General features: G+C 38.6%; 1 protein-coding gene across 2 annotated transcripts in view; it reads right to left on the bottom strand.

Annotated features, from left to right (window-relative positions):
- Positions 1-15,169, bottom strand: part of tpk1 (thiamin pyrophosphokinase 1) — an 82,311-nt gene that overhangs the window by 1,819 nt on the left and 65,323 nt on the right. The window lies entirely within an intron of this gene.

A 15,169-nucleotide genomic window follows, 5' to 3' on the forward strand; every position in this document is an offset into this window, starting at 1 on the left:
CCTAAGTGAAGCAAAATAACTTCAATAAGACAGCCTTTATAAGAGGAATGTTTTGATAAATTTTCAACCACATGATTTTCACAGACTTGTAATTTACCAGAATTAACATATCTATTATATATGACTATATTTTCACTTTCAAGACCAAATGCTTTAAAGGTTAAACCATACATTCTGTAAGTCTTTGGTGAGATATATGCTTTAATTTCATAATTACATTTCCTCTGTGCTTTCTATTGGTCCCCAGACTAAGGGATATAATCAGTTCACGCTCAAATTAATGAATTCAAAATGAAAAAAAAAAAATTTGATTTACTTTTTATAAAGCTGAATATAACAGTGTGAACGTTCCAAAAGTTGAACTAAACCACTCAGACCTGAAAGGACACCTAGCCAACACTGACACCAAGTGGTCGAATCAGGAAGCTCAGCAGTATCTGTAGCGAAGGGACATCAAATTCTACAAGTGTGAGGCAATCAGTGGTCAAGAGTTACCTGAATAATATTCATGTAATAAAGGTAATTATTTTTTAATCTTACCACGCTTTGTAACATATAAAATTGTAATGATAAACCTCTAAACGACTTGTCAGACAAATTAATAGCTATAACTCACGTGGAAATATAGACGTTTTTTATTTAGTCGTGCAAAATAATGAACTTTTAAAGAAAAATACCAAAACCATTGACAGTGCTTCAACAGGCCCAAATGGCAGAAATAGAAGTGTCACTTTTCTCATTAACAGTTATATTTATTCACGCAACATTTGCTCTGAAAAAGCTGAGCTGACAAACACCCTGAGAGTGGAGCTGCTGGATCAGCCTAATGTGAAAAGGGCAAACTCACCTCAGGAGATTTCCACCTGGGGCTCTCTATTATTCATTAACTAGTATTTGTCATTATGTCCTTACTATCTGCAGCAAATCAAATAGTAAAGCCTTCCTCCCCTGCAGATCAGAAAAGTCAGCTTTTATTGTGTTGATGTAATACGTCACAGAGAAGACAAAAAAAGCTTTCACCTGTTTAAGACTCAGCACTATCGTATAAACCAAGCCACAATGTAGCTTTTTTTTAACATTTTTAGTCTATAAAGCACTCTATCGCTCAGCTCTTTCAACTCTGGCTGCTATTTATCTAATTATCTGGTTTGCCTGCTAGGTGTCAGTGGGCCATGAGCAGTACCTGAAAGTGAGATGGATTAACACTCTGAGAGGCACAAATCTCAGCTGTGGGCCAGATGAAGTTTGATTTCTACCTGTCAATCATCTCCGTTCCATTAATAACTATTTTATTTACATTTGAGGAGCTAGCATTGACATCTGCTCTTCTGAATATATGACGAAGGCACCAATTTGTAACTTTTCTTTACACATTCAAAGTAAAGTTTTTTAATCTGACTGCTTTTTCTGTGCAGTTAAGATCAACCAGGTAACATATTACATAGTAAAGTCACATCATACAGATGGATATAATAACAATATAAATAATAATACAGATTTCACCTAATTTCACTACAGATCATAACATAAAAGACTAAAGAGTTGTTTTACATTACATAAAAAGGTACTAAACTAGCATTCTCTATGTCAAGTATGTATTAATGAATCTGTAAAATCTGTATGAAAGAAAATGATATGAAGATTGCTTGTTATAGATTTTATAATATGAGTATATAATGTTTACAGTATACACACAGTAGAGTTAGTTCTCATAAACTTGGACTTAGATCTAAAAGGCATTACTTTAGCAAAAGTCTAAATCCTTAAACTTCAAGTCCAGGAGTATTTCATGGGACCATTCTCCTCAAGGTCTCAGGACATTCGGTGCCAAGGCAACGGTGATGCATTATTAGTAGAGAATATTTTAGATTAGTCAACGTTTTTTTTGTGGGGTTTGTATATCTTGATGAAATAAAATGAATTTCTGGGTCTTGCAAATACAGCTTTTCTATATACAGTATGTATTAAGGTTATTTCAAACAAGTAAAAGTTATATTCTCTTGTGTAGAATAAGGAGACGATGCAACTATTGCACACTATTAACCCAAAACCAAAACCTGATAATTGCATTGTTTCAACATCCTTTAGAAGAGACAAAAAAAATAAAGAAGGTTATGAATGTGCAAAAAATAGTTTGGGTGGAATCACTACATGCAGAGGTGAAAGTGAACACAAAGGAACAAAGACAGGGGAGAAAGAAGCAAATCATTTGTCCACAGGCGCCTGCACGCACATCAAACGAGGACCAAAAAAACTACTGCGCTTCAAAGACTGCCACACAAGCATGATATTAGAACAGCTTGACTCAGACCGAGGAGGAAAATAAGATGTGTGTGAAGTTTGAGTACTTAATAATTGAGTGAACACAGAGCCACAGTCACTATGTTTGTATGAGACTAATGTCTGTGTTAAAGTAATGTATAAGGGAAATGTGTTTCCTCTAGTTTCATACCAGAAGAAGTGTTGCCAAAGAGCTGGAAAAAAACGGAGAAGTCGAGGCAGATGTAGTAGTATGTTGCATTATATGTGAGGGAGCGTGTATACTTTTACAGCTCTCTTTGGGAGGATCAAAAAGTCCCGATAAGTAATTGTGAAGATAAACAGGGATTTCTGTGTAGATTCTGATAACAATTGTGAATTTTAAAACCTATTTTCTCAATCAGTTTCTTATTAAGAGCAATATGGTCCAACACTAACAGGCCATTTTCCAAAGTTGAAACCGTTTTACATTACAACCTTCATTTGTGTTTAAAAGGTGAGGTCACGTACCAATCAGAATTTAGCAATACAATAATCAAGATGTGATAACAGTTGCAGGGTAGCTTGAGTATGTTGCCACGCCACTACCAATCAAATCGCATTAAACCATCCTTACACACTCCTGATGAGGCAGATTAGCTGTTGACTGTTACACTTGTAATAAATAATAACTAAGTATGTATTTTCCAAACTTCAACTTTGATTTTTGCTATTTAGCCATGAACATTTAATGTTATAGAGACTATTAGGGGCTTTAATGTCTTTCTGTAAGGTTTGTAATTGGCTTACACTTCAGTTGGTCAATGTCCCAATAATTTAGTAAGGATAATATAAAAATATAAATGAAAACTTTTTATATATATATATATATATATATATATATATATATATATATATATATATATATATATATATATATATATAGTTTCATAACTATGGTTATAACATTATCATGTGATTTCTACCTCAGCACACTGTGATTGTATTACAATCAGAGAGGTGAACACATGTCAGAAATGAGGATGTTTTTTAGGGGTAGAAGTGATGGCTGGTGTAAATAGCAAAATTACCACCAGAGGCAGCAGAGCACTATAAAAAGGAAGCATTAGGAGTCCTACTCAACAGGATGGCAGAGTGGCACCTACATTTACAAACAGACATTTTCTATTCTGGCTGTCTCTCATCCATTTTACAAACACACACACGCACACACACACACACACTTAGAGGCACCCCCCCCACCCCAACCACACACACACACACACACGCCGCCCAACACACACACACACACACACACACACACACACACACACACACACACACACACACACACACACACACACACACACACACACACACACAAACTATTTACAGCACAAAAGGCTTTCAGATGGCTTCATTAGTAATCCCCTCCTTAAAGCTGATACCAATCAATAATGGGCCCTGTTGCAGAGGGGACCGAAATGAGCGTCGCACCCTCCAGTGATAACAATGGAGATGTTTGCTGCCTGTAATTGCATTTCCAGCGCCACAGCCGAAAGGGCCCGTCAGCTGTAAGTAGGCCGTATTTACACAACAAATTACCCAGGAGAGAGGATGGGCGAGACAAGGAGAGTCTCACAGACACTGCAGTGGACAGGTAGAGAGGGGAATTATGGGTGTTGTGGGCCATTTTTGAGAAGACTTGCTCCGTTATTTTTGCCTCTCAATGTTTTTTTTGTCTCGAAAGACATGATAAAAGGTGCAGTATGAAGCATTTCTAAGCACCAAAACATTACTGTCAAATTATCTGTGATATATTAGTGAACTGTAATACACAGCCACAGTCAAAGTAACTGGTCTCTATCTAAAGCTTCCATTTATGTTCATTTCTTTTAAAAAATGAAGACCATATTTTCAATTAAACTGAATTTATTTCTTTTGCAAAGATGATGCTGATATGTGACCCAGCTTCACTTTGTTTTACTGTACAGGTTGCACCAACTTTCATTCCCCTCATTTCCCTGCCACTATTATTCTGAGCTGGAAGGAAATCACTTACTGTTTTGTGCCATTAAGATATTGACAAGTAAAATCTGCCCATCATATATTTGTTTAGGCTAATTTTACTATTCATTTGTAGTGACAGATGAAATTGTTCACTGACAGGAAAATGTGACACATCACGCCTTTAAAATAGCATTAAGCTAGTCACTGTGATCCCAGGTACTCCAACACAAACAGTTTGTTTTCTTTTCCCATTATATTTGAATGTGTTTAGCGTGAAACACTTGCCCCCTTTGAACGTGACTTGTCATCGAGAGGCAAATGGAACTCATTCAGTCAGATCCTCCACTCCTTTAGACCAGTGTGCTATCAAATTTCATCACGCTTCACAGTTCGAGAGAAAATCATTTTCTATAAATCATGTTTGTTCAATACTGAGCTGTCCAATTACTAAAATGAGGTGAATATATGACTGTGTTTTGCAGAAATTCTGACGTTTTATTGCCACCTTCAGAAAGACACAGTGCATCACTGCGATAAATAAGATTGTACAGAATCTATATTTGTTCAAGGTAAGACAAGAGAGCAATAAGAGAAAACATAATAGGAGGTATTTAATAGGGCCAAGTCTGATCTAAGGCCTGTTCACCTCAGATCCACCAAATGATCGTGGGGGAAGATACTGTTTTGTGTGGTTGTTTTTTAAACATTCATCTTTAAAAACCTGAAATAAGTGAATTATAAGCTCACACTTGTCTGTAGTTTGCAGATGGATGAGGCAAAGACAGTTAATGTACAATTTACAATATTCAGCCAAGTTATATCTAACTTTCACAGAACACAAGAAAAAATGTGGGTTTACCGGTTAAACTATTAGATACAAAACTACATAAGAGCCTCTTAGAGTTTTGTTTTTGTAGTTGATTCTAATCCTTTGGGACTCTATATACAATGTACACGTACTCCCAGTTTTAGTGTGGTAAGGAACTAAAACCCCAATAATAGGAAAGATTTTGAATATCACGGATTAAAAAAAGACTGTCCTATTCAAAAAACCATATATATTTAAATTAGCCTGTAATTTCAATACAGTGTCCTTCGTTTTCTCTACCTCTCTCTTGTATTTAAGGCTATTTATTGGCATGAGCCACTAGCAGTTAGCACCATCTGCTGTGCAATGATAGCTGCTTCCATTATATCCATATAATGTTTGTGATTGCGCTGCTGGGATGGTCTGAAGAGTTCTGGCTTAAGTTGACCTTCAGATAAAAAAAACTTGTCTCTGCTGGGAGTGTTGTATTAGTCAGTCGAGAGACAAAGTGCAAAGAGACACAAGAGCAAATTATATATTTTGATATTCAAGGGTGATTGTAGGGATATGTCATTGTTTATGTGTTTTCATGGGGTGGCTGTGGCTCGAAGTGTCCTTGGGCAAGACACTGAACCCTGAGTTGTCCCCGATGCTGCGCATCGGAGTGTAAATGTGTGAGTGTTTATCTGATGAGCAGGTTCCACCTTGTACGGCAGCCTCAGCCACAGCGTATGAATGTGTGTGAATGGTGAATGGTTCCTGTACTATGTAAAAGCGTTTTGAGTCGTTAAGACTAGAAAAGCGCTGTATAAAAACAGTCCATTTACATTTACATTTTTCTTGATGCAAGTGGTTGAGTAGTTTAGTTGATAGGGTTGATGTGTTTGTGGAAATGAATATGAGTTTACTGTTTATTTGTCTATACGTTAGATGATAGCTAATGCATGTTTGGTCCAAACATCTGTGAATGTGTGCACTCCTCTGCCTCCTTGCTAGTGTGCAGCTCCACTGGGGGTACTAGCAGCAGTTCACATCAGGCTGCTCTTCATTCCCCCTCTGCCCCCGTGTGTGATGTGCACAGTGCCAGAAATCTACAGATCCATAAATAAAACCATAAACAGCAGTTTTCCCTCCCGCTGCCACACTGCACCGCTACAGAATGCATACACTTTTCATTTCCCCTCTCTAGGACCTTGGTGAGGGGGGAGCGAAGGAAAGAGGGAGGAAATGAGAGGGAAAAGAGAGCACGGAGACGGCAGAGAGTGGCGGTGTCATTATATAGAAAGGTGTAGCAGAGGAAGAGAGTGAGAGAGAACGTGTAGAATGGGATATGAAAGAAAAAGCAAGACCGAGAGATAAAGGACGAATAGATTAATTTCTTTGAAATGAGACAAAAACACCAGGCGAGAGCAAGGACAGAAAAACATTATCGGGGAAAGAAAAGAGAAAGGAGATATGAAAAGAATAGGAGAAGGTCAGGGCGCGTGTTTGCATCTCGAGAAACCGAAGGAAAAGGAGAGATCTTACAGTAGAGATGTCTGCCTCTGGCAGGGACACTGGGTAAGACCTCACTGAACCAAGTTTTGTCAGACACATCCGTTTGACTACAAGATAAAGTACATTGCTTTACCTTTGAAAACAATCCTTTCCAGTATTTAGAATGCTTCCTGAATACTGAAATCTCAGGCTGCACACACTGCTAAAGGCTTGGGCTGCAGCAAACAACTTTAAAAGGTCCTGTCAACATATTCTTAGATTTACTGTTTCTAAATTCATATCAAAATATTTTTTTGCTCTCTGTTTCACAACTACAGAATGGGATCCAAATGCCTCGCCTATTTTTCCTATAAGGCTGTTGTGTGTTCTTCAGAGTTTGAAACAGACATCACAGCACAGCAAGGAAAATAGTATCTATAAGTAAAGTCTTCGCCAACCTTTTAAAGCAAAGAGGCTAGTAGGAAGGCCTACTAGAACTAATTTCAGTTATAGAAAAGTGCTAAAGAAGTGCTAAAAGTTGCTCTAAGATGGTACCAAATGTACACAATTTGCTCCAACAGTGAGTATAGGCTAATACTGCATGTGTAAATCGTCAAATTACTGTATACCTGTATCCTCTCAGCGATTCTTCATGTTCAGAGTGCAACTAAAAATATGGAACATGCTGTGTAGTCTAAATTAAAACATCTCATTTGCATGCCAATGTGTTTGTGAAGGCTTACACTCATAAACAGCATTCTCTCATTAACAGTGAGAGGAAGCTTTCTAATCTTGCCCAAAGTTTACTTTTAATTAAGATTTCTCAATTGCTTCTGCTCTCTATGAGACTTTGCCGCAGAAATCCATCTGTGTTCACGTGTTTGTTTTTTATCAAACTCAGCACCTGTTTGTGTTGGATTCACGTGTCTACGCATCTCATGTTGCACTAGTACAAGTGTGTTCACAGGCGCTGGTGTCTGGAAATACCTTGGGAGAATGAGTTAAGAAACCCCATCTGGTAGGTCATTTGAAGGTCTTTTACTATTGCCATGACATTTTAAACACTGTGTTCGGAATAGCATGCACGTGAGAGTAGTTTCATCTGCAGATTAGGTGTAGCATTTGAAATTGCTGGAGACACAGGGAATGGGAGGGAAAGAAAATGCATTTATATGAATTTATAGATGGAAATGTGTGTGTGTTTGTCTCAGACTCAAACATACATACATGCATCTGTGTGTGTGTGTGTGTTTCTGTAGGCATGTGTCAGATTGTATTAGGAGTGGTGTATGTCGTTTTAGATCTGATATAGTACATTTACTCTTAAAATGATCAGCTGTGATATTGACAAACTCAAGTATTGTAATATTTAAAAGAAATATGCGATATGATCAAAAGCATAAGAAAAGCTGTTTTGTCACTGCTTTTTCAGAAGTCAAGAATTTACTTTTGATCTCAACTTTCAAGCAAAAGGGACAAGAAGTCCAGTGCTCAGGTAAAAAATGGGAATTTTATTTACTATTCTATGACAACTGAACAAACTCCATCTGCTGATGAAGATCATGTCATATGGTCAAACGCTCAAGAGCAGTTACTAAATGGTCCAAAGCTAGATCCACTGTGCATTTTACCGGGCAAGAACACACAAGACTTTTTTTTCCCAGCAAGCGCCATTCAATGTATTTACGTTTGGTAATTGCCTCTCTATATATTGCAGTAGATTCCATTGTTACATTATGCATTCTACTCAATCTATATACACGAAGATGCAACCCCGAGCGTATGTTCACGCCAGCATGTGAGTGGAGTGAATCGGTGAGAATTTCTGCTCCTCTCTCACAGAGCTGTTCGTTCCCTCCACTACCCCGCTCAAAACTGCTCTGCTCAATACTGCTCCGCACTCAACTCAGATTTTACCTCGCTCCACTCAAGTCGCTTACCTCTCGCTCCAGAAAAAAAAAAAAAAAAGGTGTGTTGTAATTATTAGATGAACACCGCCCTAATTCCCTTCATGCAAGGAGCTCCAGCAGCAAAAAGCCCAGTAACACAGGACTCGGCCATGCTTCAAACTCAGGGTGTGAGCGATACCCGGGCGAAATTGGAGCGTAAAGGTGCAGGGGATAAGGCAACGCTAAAAATCCACTCTGTGCTCTATACAAAATACAAAATCCCCCAACTCGCGCTCCTTACTCGCTCGCTTGCCTTTCACTCACATGCTCTTATTCACGCTTCAATTTTCCTCCGTTTTGTGTGTGACAATTAAAATAAAAGTATTGATTAATCTATGTATTGGGTTCTGAGTGTTTGCTAAAAACTCAGGTGACCTACACTCAATACTGTACTTGAAGGCATCCTGTGTAGACACAAACGGAGGACTATTGCTGCTGCTGCTCTGTTGAAGTGCTGCTTCCGCAACATGAGTTGTGTAGAAATTGTGTAATTCTGAATCATTTGATCATGATTTTAGTATTACCGGTGTTGGACAACATTGACTGTGATGAATCCTCTAAGCTAAAAGATACAAATACACACTTGATCTTCTATGGCATTTATGCAATTTGACATGTCACCTAGTTGCCGCTCTAGGCATTTTTGCTGCCCCCAGTATTCAATAAAAGTGTCATTTGGAACAGAACTCTGCGACCAGTGTTATAAAGTCTTAATGATTAAAACTTTACAGACCTGGAAAAGACAAACTTTAAGATACCGCTTAAGATTTAGTAAGCTATATCTTGATATTACATTAACAAACTCAACCGAATTGTATGTCACAACATCAATATTATGTTGATTTATTGCCCAACTCTTGTGTATGTGTGTGTGTGTATGTTTCAGTTTGTGCTTGTGTGTGTATTTAAGTGTCTGATGCTTATTATTGCATCGATGTATGGGCCTGATGATACTGAAGTTATGAGGAAAAAGGTTGTACCAACAGGAGTACTAGCAGCTTATTTGCATATCAAGCTGAATGGAAACCTTACAGAGGAAAGCCTCCTCAGCCATTCTATCATCAGTGGGCTGACAGCCATTCTTCATGGTTCACAGAAGTTTCTCTTGCTCTTTGTTACATGGATAACACACACACACACACACACACACACACACACACACACACACACACACACACACACATATATATATATCTGCATATCCACACATAAAAGAAAACTATCACAAAGTAAAACACAAACAACAGCACAATGAAGCAAGTGCACGCCCGCAAATGCAAAACACAAGCATATAAAAGAAAAGATACATTCATATCCACCCACACACTCACACACACGCTTTGCGGGGAATAGTTGGTTTGTGGATGACAGCTATTCAAATTTGTTGTCCATTATGATCCATGCTAAGCCGAAAACATCATGACAAAGCAGGTTTTAACACACACACACACACACACACACACACACACACACACACACACACACACACACACACACACACACACACACACACACACACACACACACACACACACACACACACACACACACACACACACACACACACACACACACACACACACACAGTGCCAGAGGCCATAACTCAGACGGTGTTGCTGCAGGATGAAGGCTTTTTAATATTAAGTTGTCTGACGGGAGAGGGCTGAGTCACAAAGAAATGACTACGGAGGTTTTCCGCACATAACACACACACTCGGACACACACGTAGGATAGACGTTCTGTCAGTCACACAGATGGAGACCTATTGTCTCAATGACCTTCATAACCATAATCATCCATTGCTTTTTACTAATTGGAATAAAACTGTGGTGATATAAAGGTCCTCAAAAAGCACACTTGGGGGAATTTCATCTCTGACAATAGCTCTTGACCCACATTTACTTCTTAAGGAGCATACTAGATGGCAGTCAATGAGAGGCATCATGGGGAATGAGTGTTTAAATACTAAGCCTGAGGCATGTGTTGGTCACTTAAACCCATAGACATTATATAATGGACCAACAGACCCCGTTGCTCTGGACGGAGACCATTGAAGGATATTAGAAGCACTTTTCCTGTGATGGCCAGCTTTACTGCGCAGCCTCCAACTGACAGAGACAACGTAAATGTGACGTGAACAACGTATCTGAAAGTTGTAAGTCTTCTGGTAGCTGTGCCAAGAGAAATCTCAATCATTTCCAATCTTACAGAGAAAGAGAGCGTAGGTATATGTAAGGAGATAACATGGGCACAGGATAATTATTGCTCACTAAAATGCTAGTTAACATTAGTAATTAAACCTAAACAGCTTATGTAAGTCAAAACTGCCTGCGAGCTTCTCCTGTACTATACGGTAATTCCTCTACTGTGTGACAGTAAGTCTTGTGGTTATGACACAATCGTTAGCCTATTTTTACAAAAGCGTCTGCTACGGAGCCATAACGTGAGGTACAAGGTAATGGAGCCTTTTATACATTGTCGTGTTTCTTTAGAACTAAACAATGGACAAATAGAGTCTTTAAACGCTTCAGATGTAAAGTTATTCGCTGTCAAGTGACACCAAAATGAATGCTAGTCAGTGGAATGCTAACGGGAGGTGATGGCCAGGTAGCAACAAAATGGCGCCATAGGAGGTTCGAGTTCTGAAGCGAAGCTTACCCCCTTGCTTAAACCGTGGCTGCCATGGTTTTGACTGAGCTCCATGTTGTATTTCAAAACCACTGTGTGTAAGAGTTTAGATCAAGTGTTTGTTTATTTCAAAGTCCCCAAAATTGCCATCACCATGTGAGTGGCCTCACTCAAGACAAAGGCATAATCAAAATTAAGGTATCATACACGTCATCCCTAAAATATTAGAAAGTCAGCTGAAAAACTGACAAAACATGCGATACCATTCCAAACTTGATCAACTTTGGGGACATCCGGACCACATGGGTTGATTTGGACTAGATATTGCCACATCTTTAAGTAGCAGTGTCATAAAACATTATTGTAATATAAAATCCCAAATCATGATACAATAAGAATACTAGTCTTCTGGCGGTAATATTGAATGGACTGTCAAAGATCATGAGACTGTCATGACTTCACAAAAGTAATTTTCACTTTGAACAGAAACAGGCCATAAAGCTGGAAGATAGCTGTCCCCAAAGACATTGCCTGAAACCAGAGGTAACACATTCAGTGAATGGGCCATTTAACGGAGTACAATGAGTGTTTGATGTAAAACAGTCAGGCTCTCTTTTTCTTCAGACAGTCTTTTCATAACTTCCATTCACAGTGCATGTGTCTGTATAGCTTGAACTCTTTTGTAAACAACAAATCCTTTTAATGACTGCCAAGGAACATTTTATCTCCCAAAATTAGCTTCATATCACAACGGTAAATGCACTTAACAACTCTACAAAAGCAATATCCATAAAAGCAAAGGATAGGGGAGAAAATGAACAATTAAACTAAGACAGAACCTTCTAACAGGCAGTGGCTTTCAAAATAAATGGGAGTTTAAAAAGTCCAACTAACCAATCAAAAGTTCTAAAATGTCTCAACATGACAAAGCAGGCTTAAAGTGTCCATCCAAACCATACAAAATGTTCAATTTGCAAGTATAATACATTTTAGTTCATATTCCTATCTACATTGATCAAATTGAATAGTTCCATAACAATATGACCTGTGCAATAGATATTCCAGGTATAACAAATGCCAGCCACTGACACCAGCGTCTCTCCCACACACTGGAGCTTCATCACACAGGGGGAAATGATCCCATGTTTGTGACAAAATAAATCAGTCATGCTGTGTGAATGTATAAATTTATTTCCTCCAAATACAACCCCTCTAAACCCTCTTCCTGAATAAAATACTAATAATGGTCAAACAAAGTATATCCTGAATACAATGTTTTATTTAGTGTGCAACTGGCTCCAACGAATGGAGGCTAAATACTAATAATAATGTACTTTATTTGTCCCCTCGGGGAAATTCATTTTTTCAGTCTGTTAATTTATTTTCTTGATTAACACACAGGCACACACAGGCAAATGCATCACCTACCCATGGATCCATGTTTTTGAGCCGCAGCATTACAAAGGCCTAAAAAAAACCTACATGAGACCCCCTACCTCTCCATCATCTACCCACACCTGCTGCTGTCTATCCCTAAAATCCCAACTCAGCATGAAGGCTCAGTTTCTATTCATGTCAAGGGATAATGTTAGTTTGAAACTTTCACAGTGGATATTATTGTACCTTTATGTAGGGCAGTTTCACAAAAATAAACTATGCATAAACATACAACAATCAGTGTAACCTGTAGATACATGTTGTTGTTAGTGGGTTGATAAAACAGGGTTAATTTATTAGGCATTTTAATATAGTTGTATTATAAATAACAATCAATGTTCAAGGTTCAGTGGGCTTTTAGTTGGTTAAATACATGGCTCCTTACTTGCACACTTTGCATTAGCTTCTCCTTACACTTCATCTTTAATATGTGTGCGTTTGGCATTAGTATAAGGTGTCATTAAATGTTTGCAGAAGGTAATAGAGGAGCTTTGCTGCATGCTTATTGCACCTATATGCATGCTTGTGTCTGGGCCCCCTGATGCACAGGCTTTAAGGGGAAATAAGCATGATGTAGTGATGTGTAGGTGTGTGTTAAGGAAAGAGATAATGACCTTGACTTCATGGGTTTGCCACAGTTGTTTCTAAACAGGGATGAAAAAATAATACACCATTAACTGACTTCAATAAGCTATAGTGTGTGTGGGTATGAGGCTTGCCGAGCTGAATATATCTCCAGCTCTGCAAGATTTAATGCCAAACACTGCTAAACATTATAATCAGTGTGAATAAATATATAATGCAAGAGCAAAGTCCAATCTCCAAATAACTGGAGACATTAATGTGGTTGAACATTCACATACACCTACATACAGTGTGATCTGAAGGTTGCTGTGCTAGAGCTGAGCATGTCCGGCTTTCATTGCTGTGGAGACTCAATGACATCCCTTTACATCAGATTAATGTTACAGTGATTATTTGCTATGGGCGGTCCACTGCCACTTAATTTTCTGCGGGGTACAGCAAGGGCAAAGGAATGCAAAACAGCTAAGAAAATGAGGAGGGAAAAGTAGGGGTTAGGGCTACTTAATGCAAATAAATTGGCAGGGGTCTTAAAGTGTTACTGCAGGGAACACCAATCAACAATCGGAGCCTGGCCAACAAAAGCTGGGTCTGGGTTTATGTTCTCGGGCATGGCTAATCAGGAGCACAAAGAACCCTTATTTTGCATAATTATTGGTATCAGCAACCCAGTTTGAGCTTCTACAGTCAATGGTATGAGGAAAAAAATACAGCCTTAGTCTGAGTCTGCCATTGTTTATGTTAAAAATATTTAAAGCTATAGTGTGTACTTTCTGTCGCCCCCATGAGGAATTCTAAGTAATGACAACAACACTGTCTGCGCATTCCACATGACGCAAGTTCGGTGATCGTGCACCACCCCCACCTCTCCTCCACACAGTTGCTAGTAGTCCCATCAAAGGATGAGGATTAAAAAAAACATGATGGACTCTTCAGAAGAGGTTATTAACTTGTAATTGTTAATGTCCTCTTCGTCTCCAAAGCTGAACGCTGCTGTTGTCCTTTCTTAGCGGTAACGTAAGACGCATCACTCGAGCTTCTGTGCGCGAATGTCGCCGGACTTCACCATTTTGTAAACATAGCCATACTGAGAAATACAGAGAGTTGATATGCTTAATGAGCTTTGTATCAACTCATTATAATGTAACGGACATTCATTAGTATGAAATAGTTGCGCACTATAGCTTTAAGCTTGCAAGAAAGTGCAACATTTTGCAGGATATTTTGGAACTAAATAGGGACCCTATTTAATATGAGATACAAATGTATGCTCACCATACTTTTTATTTCTTTTTATTTCTTTTATTTAACCTTTATTTATCCAGGTAAGCCGATGGAGAACAAATTCTCATTTGCAACGACGACCTGTCACATTCACACAGTTCCACATTCATACCTGGAAGCTGCCCAGTACAACCTCAGTCTGATCTGCTGGCCACTGAGCAGCTGCACTGGAGCAGTTGGGGTTAAGGACCTTGGTCAAGGGCACCTCAGTGGTGGTAATAGGAGAGACAAGTGCTGCTCTTTCACTTTCGGTCTGGGAATTGAACCGACAACCTCCCGGTCACAAGCTAACTTCTCCCTTTGCATATATAAAAAAAAACATTAAAAAGTGTGGTAGAAGCCTGATGTTAAATTCAAAAGACCTGAAAAGCTTTACCTTTTAAAGGTTTTCACACTTTGTATTGTTGAACCTCTCCTGATAACTTAACAATTGTGTGTGCATATGCTGTGTGATCAAGCCAAATAAAATCTGTCAAAGTCAAAATCAGATCTCTCTAAAGCAAACCAAACTAACACAATGTGTGGTTCATATTGAGGTCTAAATGGAAATGTGTACAGTTATCTTGAGGCTGAAATCTTTGCAGGTGAAACAAGCACATGAAGCTAAAAAACTCAGCTCCCACAGATGTCCACTGCAATATTTGGTCCAAGAAAGGAACAGATGTACTGCCTAACATTAGAACTACAAACTTCTGAAGAAAATGTACACTATTACAACAAAGCAGCAGATCAGTAGAACTAAAATGAACAAAGAGA

Source organism: Perca fluviatilis, chromosome 22, assembly GCF_010015445.1.
Source record: "Perca fluviatilis chromosome 22, GENO_Pfluv_1.0, whole genome shotgun sequence".
NCBI lineage: Eukaryota > Metazoa > Chordata > Actinopteri > Perciformes > Percidae > Perca > Perca fluviatilis.